Raw genomic sequence first — 10,529 nt, forward strand, 5'->3', positions numbered from 1 at the left:
GTGGTATTGGAGAAAGTTCATTGCAAATGAAGGAAATTGTTGCTCAACAAAAATAGGAACACTGCAGAGTGAAAGAGGACACAAAACTTATTTTTATTTTAGTCCATTGAGTCTTATCTTTGTAAGAACAATAATAAGGCTGTACTTCCCCTTCACCAAATCTCTCTCCATTCAAAGATGATTATTTATTTGGTTGAACTTAAAATGAACTGACTGAAGAAAGAGTAAAGGCATGAAGTGTACCTCATGTACAACCTGTGCAGAAAGATTTCCATATCCCTGTGCTCTCTTCCCATCGTGGATAATTTTTCAGAGAAGGGCTGAAAGAGATCAGGCTGATGTGACTGGGCACACATCACCAGTCAAAGAGCCTCACCTCCTCACCAGCTCTCTCTGTCCTTTTTTTAGAATTGTTTTTATTGCAGGTCCAGTTGAAACAGACTGGCAAAGTCTGGCATTATCAGGCACAACCTTGCACACGTGGGACCATGACACCATCTGTATGTATGACCAGACCTGAGGGTGGTTTCTTTCAGGAAAGGGGTCACTAGTCTGCATTCAAAAATCTTACTTTGCCATTAGCTGCCAGAAAAGCAAGGAACAGCATAAACGAGGGGTAATAATGCTTCCCACAGTGTGCATTTTCTACCTTGTCTCCATGCTGAATGTTTAGATTCCTGGCCTTATCCTTCAGAGGAATAGGCACTGGTTAAAGAAAGCAGACCATTTGCTGATATCTTGCTCTGTTCCCAATGTGTGTTTATTACACTGCAGAATGTCAGCACAGTCCTCCTTGGGTTCCAGTCCCTCCTTTCAAAACATGAGCAATAATCACAAAGTCTCCTTCTTCCTACACTTTCCTCTCACTCCCTATCCTGGTGGTAATCTCTGTCAAGTGATCTGTTGCATATATCTTTGGAGAAACTAGTACAAAGAGTCCCTGATTTTGGCCAGAGCTGGCTTAACATAAGTAAAAATATTAGACTTGTAAAGATGCTCCCTCACATCTCTTCAGACAAACACTATGAAAGCAACTTCCAAAGGCATTCAAAGCCAGGAATACACTCTCCTTTTGCTGGATAAATGACATTTTTTTTCAATGTGAGTTCAAAATCTCTTATATAGTCTCCCTTTAATTTCAGAAATTGCATTTTCTTTCTTAATTAGCAAATGCTAGGACAAGAACCTTAGGATGGAAGGTATATACCTAATGCTTGTAACAGAGCCAATGGCTATTAGGGTTGTCTGATGGAAGAAGCCATAGTGCTTGATGATAAATTGCTACAAGTCTGAGACAAAGCAAAGGCACCTCCAAAGAAATTATTCATGTCATGGAAGAAGAAGCAAATCTGAAAGTGAACATTAAGGATTGTTATTGGATGCACTTTTTAACCATTGGCAAAGGAAATTTATTAATTCTTTTTCATCTGTATGGGGTTAAGTTAAATCAGCTGGATTTGATGAGAAATAGATGCATGAGAATCTGGTTCAAATTGCTAAAATTAAAAAAAAACCATAAACATGAAATATTTTTACTACAGATGATGTCACAGTATGCTACCTGCAATGACTGTGTGAAAATTTAAAAATTAATGAAGTAGCTAAATACTGCACTATTATTTCATGTAAAGTCATTGAAAATATGCTTTCTGCTACATTGCCTTTGGAAATAACTCATATTTTACATTAAAAAATAATCAAAAACTGGATTAAAACTAGCCTGTAATTTCAGATGGAAAAAGGGAACAGTCTAATGGAGATGATGATGCTGCAAGCTGTAAGAAATTAAAAGCCCAGTTCCTATCATGAAACCTTAAATTTCTGAATTTGTGCTGAACTGGATCAGAAATCCCTTAGAGAGATGAAGAGTAGAGCTGGGTAGAAAAGGGCATATCTCAAGACTATTTCTTATGATTTCATGCATCATTCATTTTCCCAAGAGACATAGTTAGGAAACACAGCCCCTTCTGTGAATAACTACATAGGGAGTTAGCTTCTCCTCCTTCTCTTCAAATGATTGAATAATCATTTTTACCTTGATAAAATGTGCACAAGACAAAAAAAAATTCAAGTTCTCTGCTCTTGCTACTGGGCAACTTTTATATGTGATTTGGAAAGTCCCAAACAAAGCAAGGCAAGGCGTGACCAGGTTCTTGTCATGGAAACTTCAAGTAGTGAAAAGTCATGTAGACATACTTAATTTCAGCTGTGCAGAATGGAAAGTTGCAGAAATATTATTTATCCTGCTGGCCCAGTTGTGGTCCCTTCTACCAGCTGCTGCCAGTGTTTGAGAGTGAGTGTTTCTCATACTTATAATTTTTTATTAAATTAAAATTATTTTTATAGTATGATGATATAGATATGAAGGGACTTTTGGAGGTCTAACTGTCCTCTAGTATCAAGGTGAACTTAAACAAGGCTGTTCAAAGCCTTGTCTAGCATTCTGAAACTCTTGATATGGTGCATTGAGTCAGCCAAAAAAAAAAAATCAAGCAATATTTGCAGGTAAAAAGGAAAACAAAATTAGAAAATTAATATTTTTCTTGGTTCATAGTCAGAGAATGTAGTCAGTGCATGTGTTAGCATCCACTTTGACCATTTTTATATATGTTGTTTTATGACTGTAAATGAGAACATTTTCATAAGCAGTCTGATACTGTGTATGCACTAATTGTCTAAACTGATACAATATTTACCTCTGGATGTCTACATTTTCCATAACCAACTAGTTTTTCCATTTTTGCTGTGTTTGAGGGTGTTCTTTAGCTAAGAGTTTCAAGAAGAGGGAAAAATTAGGAATTCCTGTCTGGAGAAGTAGGTTGTTTTCATGAGACAGAAGGGCACAAGGCCTGGTCAAGACTTCCACTAGAAAAATGGGATGCATTGTGGAGAATTTCAGTCTTGTCTCCCTAGGAGGCTGCCTAGAGAAATGCAGACAAAATGTGTCCAAAACAAAGGAAGGGTGATTGTTTTTTCTGTAAAATTCAGATGATTTATGAATAAATCAGTGAATTTTTAAGGTTTTTGAAGAGAAGTCTTAAAATAAATCAAAATAAAAAAATGAGTCAAATGGAAACTTTTTTGTTCAGATATAGCTTTGGTTTAGATGAGATTAAGAAGCTTAAACTCTAGTCTTTCACTTCAGTTGACATTTAATTTTATTCATTAAAACCAATATTCATTATATTTGGACAAATGTCTAAGCTGTAATATATAAAAACAGCACAATGCTTCTTTTATGAGAACTCCCATAATAAAATACATTATTGATCTTCTTCAGCATTACATATGTCCTAAAATAATGGAGCTTAAAAAAAAAAAAAGTTTTCTGGGTTGTTTTCATTTTTGAGCTGATTTTGTTTTGAGAAAAGGATCTCCTTTTCTGGGTCTGATGGATGGGTGTATCTAGCACAGCCTGGCAGGGCACATTGCTAATACAACCCTACCCTCTCTGTGACAATTAGAACAAACCAGCAGCAGGAATCCCAGCATCATCAAGCTCTATGAAAATTAATTTCTGCATCTGCAATTCTTCTCCCTCCTAGTGACAAGTGAGCAATGTCCTGTGTGTTCAACCTGTCGCCAAGTGTCGCTCAGCCTGGATGAAATGCTTGCCTGAGCAGAGAGCACGAGCCATAAAAATCCATCCCTCTTGAGCTGCACTTAACCCTCAACTAAAATTATGTGGGATTTAGGTGGCACATGGGCCTTGTGACCAGTGATGGACTGCAGTGCTAAAGGAGCTGAAAAGGCCAGAGTTTTCTGGGGAAAAGTCTCCATGACAACTTTTTTGTTGCAGTTGTTGTTGTTGTAGTTTTTATTTTAATGCTATTTTGTTCCCTGCTGCTTTCACCAGGGAAACAGGACCTATGTATCCACATTGCCTTTTTACTCTCCTGGCATTCTCTCACTACTTACTGGCAGCTCTGAGCCCATTAGCCAATTTCTATCCAGCAGTCAGGCATTTGAGTTACAGCATGTAAATTACCACAAGTTTCCAGAAAGTCAGTGACAGAGTTTTCTCAGTTTGTGCTTGGTAGCTCATTCTTCTCTCTTCCTCTTTCTCTTTTTCTTGCACTCTCAATTAGTAAAACAGCCAGACAACATGCTTAATAGCACAAGTCAGCAAATGCAGATACCTGTAAATTAAGTGTGAGCCTTCCTGTCGATTTGGCAAGCAAGCAGGCAGGAGAGCTGTAGCTGGGTGTAATGTGATTTACATCAGGAAAGGGCACAGTAGGGACACTCTGCAGTGAAGAGCAGCTCCACTGGTTCAGAAAGAACAAGCAAAGATTGAATGAGGAAATTTTCACATTAAAGTGCTGCATCTCCTACAGGAATTGATTGCACCATAATATGTATGCAGAAAAGAGATTCTTGTTATTGTGTGGGGATTTGGAACACTTGTACAGGATCTGCTGTAATAACAGAGGTGATCTGTGACAGCAGAGTCATGGTATTGGCCTCAGGTTGGGTCCAACTTCTTGCTGCTCTCTGAGCGTGATGACCCATGGGTGGCTCCCAAATTGCAGATGGGGCAAATATTTCCAGTGCCAGCCACTGTACCCATATATTTAATAATCATGAGACAGTGAGAAGCTGAGAATGAGTCACAGCAGTAGAGTAATGAGTTGAAGGGCATTGTGGTGAAAGTGCAGTTTTTGCTCTACATTCTCAACTGTAAAGGATTAGCAATGAATTCTCCACAGTGCTTGCTTGTGGGTTTTCTCTCCTCAAAGTCCTTTATCAGAAGATCATCCCCCTTTCAACACACTTTTTCCATCCTTGATGGATCTCACTGTTTTGGTTGAAAGTTCTGTTGCTGACAAATAAACCTGTGCTGATGATGAACAGCAACTGTATAAGCCTTACAAAAATGAATACATTGCATAATTTTCCTTGTTGCTTTATTAAAAGAACTAAAAATAATTCAATACCTTACTCTCACCAAAAATTTATCAGAATTGCCACATTTTTTAACATTTCCATCAAGACATTTTTACTGTCCTTTGCACCTTTCCACTCTGTTCCCCACAAATTGAAAATGTAATGTTAAATAAATCTTTTTCAGCAGGTGAAGTTCATTACTGCACAAAAGGCACAAGCATGTAGGGCCTTGTAACCCTGGAAATATCCACCTGAAGGAGCTGAAAGTTGGCAGGTTAGCTAACTGCACAGAGAATGGGGCAATATTTGTGCCCTATATACCAGCCTTGAAGCATTTCTTTCATTGTGTGAGAACTCTATAAAGAGTAGGATGGACAGTCTACAGAGACACAAAGGAATCTAGTCCACAAGAACAGGAAAGATGCTGCATGTTTGAAAGACAGGTGGAAATTCTGATCCTACAGTATTCAGTAACTCTAAAAATATCCTCCACTCAGTACAAGAGCAGAGCTTCCTTTCTCTCAGATTAAAGAAAAGGTTTTAAGTTGCTCAGGTAGAAAGAATTATAGTGATGCTTTCCTAATCAGAGATAAATATCAGGTGCTTCTGATCTCCTACATTGTAAGCTAAGTAATGACTCATTTTCTGCATTGTCCTCAGGATGTGAAGGACAACAGGGGAGCAAACCTTATCCACAGGTTCTGGTTACACTTAGGCATTTCCTGCTATCAGAGACAGGCATGAAGCACAGTTAGTGCATTCACAAATTAAAAGCCGAAACACAGTCAGCAATTACAAAGGCTGTGGATACACTGGATTCCCTTGATTGGCTAAGACAGGAAAGAGATGTTAGAAGCAGGTTTGCAGGTTGGTTTAGTGCCTGAAAACTAGCTCTTCTTCTAAGATGGTCCTCTTTTCCCTTTGTTTATACACAATTTGCAACTTTTCCCACGACAGGCAGGATAGGCTTTCCAGCAAACTTTTGTTGTCTCTCATGCTCTGACTGGACTGTCAGCAGTTTCCCAGTGCTTGTGGCACACATGCAACCCAGCTCATCCTAATTCAACTCAGATTAAGAAACAAGTCAGGGTGTCTTCTTGTCTTGGAACAGCGAGAACTGGAGGGCCTGCACTCATTCTGGTGCTTGGAAAAGTAAAGAAAAGAGATTTATTGGGCAGCTGCTGTAAGGATAGTTACTCAGGGAGCTCTGCTACCCATAAAATGCCTTTATGCAACACTTCTGGCACCTGAATATGAAATCAGATTTAGGGCTAAAATCCAAGGGACGCCTCTCTGTTGCATATGAATGTAGCAGTAGATTTTCCTTGTGGTTATTCTTAAAAAGCTGTCCTTAACTGGTTCCCACCTACCCTAGGAGTGCTCCTTCTAAATGGCACAAGCTAATCCTAGGAGGACTATATGTTTTTTTTATAATAAATGCTAAGACTTTTACAATACTTTGACATGTGTTAAACAGTCTGGTTCCACTCCTTCTCACCCAGCTCACTGCCTGGCAGACTGTGTCCTCAACTGGTATTCTTCCTACATGGGAAGAGAACAGCCCCCACAGCCCTACCTGCCTGATCCTTTCACCTTTTGCTCTTGAATTAGCATGGATGTCACGTTGCCTCCTCAATAACAGTATTTGATTTCAGTTTCCCCACAGTTTAAACTCTGCACTGAGAACTACATATTACGTGGATTTTAGGAATCTGGTATGTGCTCTGTTATTCTTTTGCCCTATTGCTTTTTACTCCTTGGTTTTAATGCACACCCTGTACAAGATGATTTGTGTCATGGTGTGATTCATTTCAGAAATTCACAGCAAACTAAGCATATTGCTGAACCCTGTGATGTAAAAGCATGGATGGTTTAACACTGTGACTGAAAGTTCTTGCTTATGATGCTAGAAACTTTTTTTATCCTGCAAAAAGGACTGTTCTTAAAAGATGCAATAATTTCTGAGCCACTGAGCAAGTGGTGCTTTACATACCACCAACTGGAATACATGTTGCTAGCAAGAAAATGGTTTATGATTATTTGTATGCAAACATCAATTTATTTTCATTTGGAGTAGTAAACCATTATTCAGATAACCAATAGTGAGAGCAAGAACATTTCCACCCAAATAGCTTTTGTTTTTACTTGAGAAGAAAAAGAAAGGGATTTTGATAATGGATGATGTGTTTACTGAAGTAGTTTCCCTGTTTCTGGCTTTAAATGAAGACTTGCAATTAAATAACTTCAGAGGAAAATTTTAGGGGAAAAAAAAAAGCTAACAAACATAGTTGAACACTCTTTTACTTTGGAAATTCCCAGAATGGCCAAATAGGAATAGGCCAAATGACTTCATCCTGAAAGGCTCTGACTGGTCTAAGACCTTTGCTACTTCAGGACAGAGCACTGAGATTCATACTTGCACACATGCTTGAAGATGATCTTTCCTGACAGAAGCAATAGTCCTGCTCAGGTCTAGGAGATCTGCTATTTTCCTTCATCTGGAAGAGTCAGGTTTTTCTGCTTATGATCCTGGAAGCTGGCCATGCAATTTGGTAGTATGACCAGGACAGATTGTGAGTCCTGAGCTGCTGCATATTATTCATGAAGGCAAAAATTCTATTTTACCCATTCTTGAACAAATGTTTTTTTTCTGTGAGGACAACTCGCTTCATGGAGGGCTAGTACAGGCCTTGTGCAGCATGGAAGGACATTGTTTGTGCTTTACTTGTGTTGGGAGATGAAATTTCATGCAATGTTACTCTCTTGCTGTGCAGGGCTGCAGGGTTGATTGCTGCCAGCCTTCTAAAAAGTCAGTTCACATTCAAGAAAAGCTGTAAACAACTGTATTCAGAAGAAGAAGAAGCAGCAGCAAAATAAAATGAAATAAAATGCCACTTGCTTTTTGAAGTTTGGTATTTTCTTAATATCATTTGATTATCAGATTATATAAAATGAAAGATCATATAAAAACCCATGAAAAAAGTAGTTAGTAAAATATTTTGCTGAAAATATGTCCTTTTTCAATGCTTTTCTTATTAAAGTCAGAGTTTCCTTGGGAAAAAGGCCAATAATAATAAAAAAGGTGTTTGTCAACTTCTGGAAAAAAAATCTAAGCCTGCCTTCCTTCTGATTTTGATGGCATATATAATTAAGAACAGCAAAGGCTAGGTATTGACAGAAGACTCATTAGAAAAGAAATATGATTAAACCCAAGATTTATTGCAAATGATTCAAAACTTCAGGAAGCTATCTTTAGTGTGTGCAAATTAAGGTCTGCTGTTCTGGTGAATTGACAGGACTGTACCATGCAGCAGAAATACAGAGGCAGAACTCAAAATAGTATCTACCACTGCTCATTCTTACTCTCATTATAACATGGCCCGAGGCCTAGAGAACAACTTCTATATTTCTTCTATTTTTTTTCTTCTCAGACCATAACGAGCTTTGTAGATTTTTGCTGTAATGAAAGTGTTTGAAATTGATTTGACTGCTACTGTTGCAAAAGTCGCAGATCAAAGAATTCAGCATCCACCCAAAACAGGCTTAAAATGCCTTTTTAAGATGGCTTTGAGTAAGAAATATAACCCCCATCAGGCCCATTGATCCCATCATGTTTATTGTGGCTAACTGTAAATCATTCACAAACTACCAGATGGTGCTGGATGAGTTTGAGAATCATTATTTTGAGGAGTATTCTGAGTACTGATTTAATTTCAATCTCATTCCACAATGTTTTTACATTTCTCCTATCACAGTCATGGGCATCCTCCCATGCTAATTTGCAAAATGAATTTTACTGAATACCATCTAATCTTATTGCCATAGTTACAACCAAGAAATCAAAGATTGCTACTCTGAGCTGAAAATAGCTGACTTCATACAAAGAAAGGGACTGATTCTTATGCAAACCTTTGTACTCAAATACAATCTCTTATTCAAAGAACAATGGAAAGTTTGATCTCTGGAAGCACTGACTTCTATCGTATTTTCATCCTAGCAATGATCTGCTAAAAAGATAGAATAAAATGCACAAAGATGATGGGACAAAGAGACCACTGGGCCCACATCGTTGTCATATGTGCTGTTTGCTGATAGGAAAAAGGAATTCTGTAGCAGAAGTACTTATTTTGTTAAAGCTAACAGTTGTTAACAGCAAAGCTCCTGCTGGCTGGAGCAACAGTCACAAAATCTTTCCCTCAAGTCTACACTGGAACAGACTTTGGAGAAGCAGCAGGAAGGGTCTGTTTGAAGCTGGGGCTTTTGGCATTTGAGCTGTTGCTGTTTGCTGTGCTATCTCTTTATACTTTCAGATAGCACAGGCATTTTTTTATGTTTTGAATAGAGGATGCAAAATTTTTATCGCTTATTACTCCAATACCCTTGACTCAAATGGGGGAGTTGTTAGAGATATATGGACAAAATGCTCTTTATCTCTGGCATTTGTCCTCCGTGCAAGGACTCTGCAGAGACTCTCTGTGGCAATGCCAGGGCACAGAGAAAGGATCTTGTGCTGGGGGGAGTAGCTTATAGTGAATCCACCATGGAACCTCTCACTCCAACTCTATAAGACACAGCAGCCATAAATGAGTCTTATTACTTTCTGCTGTGCAAGTAAAGTAAACAGGTGATGGGGGAAGAATATACAATGAAAGAAAACAGAAGGGGAAAGAAAAGAGTTAAAAAAGAAAAATGCAGATAGGAGAATCAAGTCTATCTCAAAGGAAAAAAGAGAAAAGTGGGAGAAATCCTAAAGACATACTAAAGTGATACAGAAAACCAGGTGGTAAACAAACACCTGAGGGCAATCAGCATTTCCAAAAAAAGAAGGGGAGTGTGTAATAAACATATAGACAGAGCAATAATGAAAAAACCCAACCCAATGAACAGCCAGAATAAGGAATATAGACTTTAAATTGTCCCTACAGAGTTAAAATTTAAAATCTTACAGCATTTCCACATGTAGGATGGTATACAATCTTTTTCTGGGTGAAAGAAATCTCATTTCATTGAATGAAATAATCTGAAAAAAATATAAAGTGTTATGAGTGCTTTAGTCATGAAAGGGAAAGAAATTTTTACACTTAGTCATGAAAACAGGGAAAGCTGGAGGAACACAAGCCTTCCAAAAGGACATTACCTCACAAAGTCAAGCTCTACCTGTTACTAGTTCTTTGGTCTTCCACAATGCTTCTGGTCTCTCCAATACTCTTTTGTTCCACTCCTTTCTATTTTTGCCCCAGACCAACACCAACGCTCTCGATGTCTGACAAGCATGGCAGCTGAAAAAGAAGATATGTTTAGGCTGTGTTTTTTATCCTAGCTTGATGTCACCTATTTTAGCAGGGTCTGCACAGCTTAAGTATTAATTTAAATCACATTGAACATAAAAGAGTTCATACAGCATAGACCAATAGCTAGACAGCTGTAGAGCCACACAAGCCACACTGAGAGAAAGAGCAGAACGTGGCTGGAGAAGGGGCTATATAGAAGTATGGCTGTATATTCCTGGGACCAATATCCTTGTTCTGGATCCTGGACAAAAGCAGAGCACAATGCAATGTGTTCATTACAATGCAGGTGCAGGAATGAGGTCAAGAAGTGAGAATGGGCTGTAGACCGTAGGCTGACACACTTGGGGGGAT

Source organism: Oenanthe melanoleuca, chromosome Z (genome assembly GCF_029582105.1).
Source record: "Oenanthe melanoleuca isolate GR-GAL-2019-014 chromosome Z, OMel1.0, whole genome shotgun sequence".
Classification (NCBI taxonomy): domain Eukaryota; kingdom Metazoa; phylum Chordata; class Aves; order Passeriformes; family Muscicapidae; genus Oenanthe; species Oenanthe melanoleuca.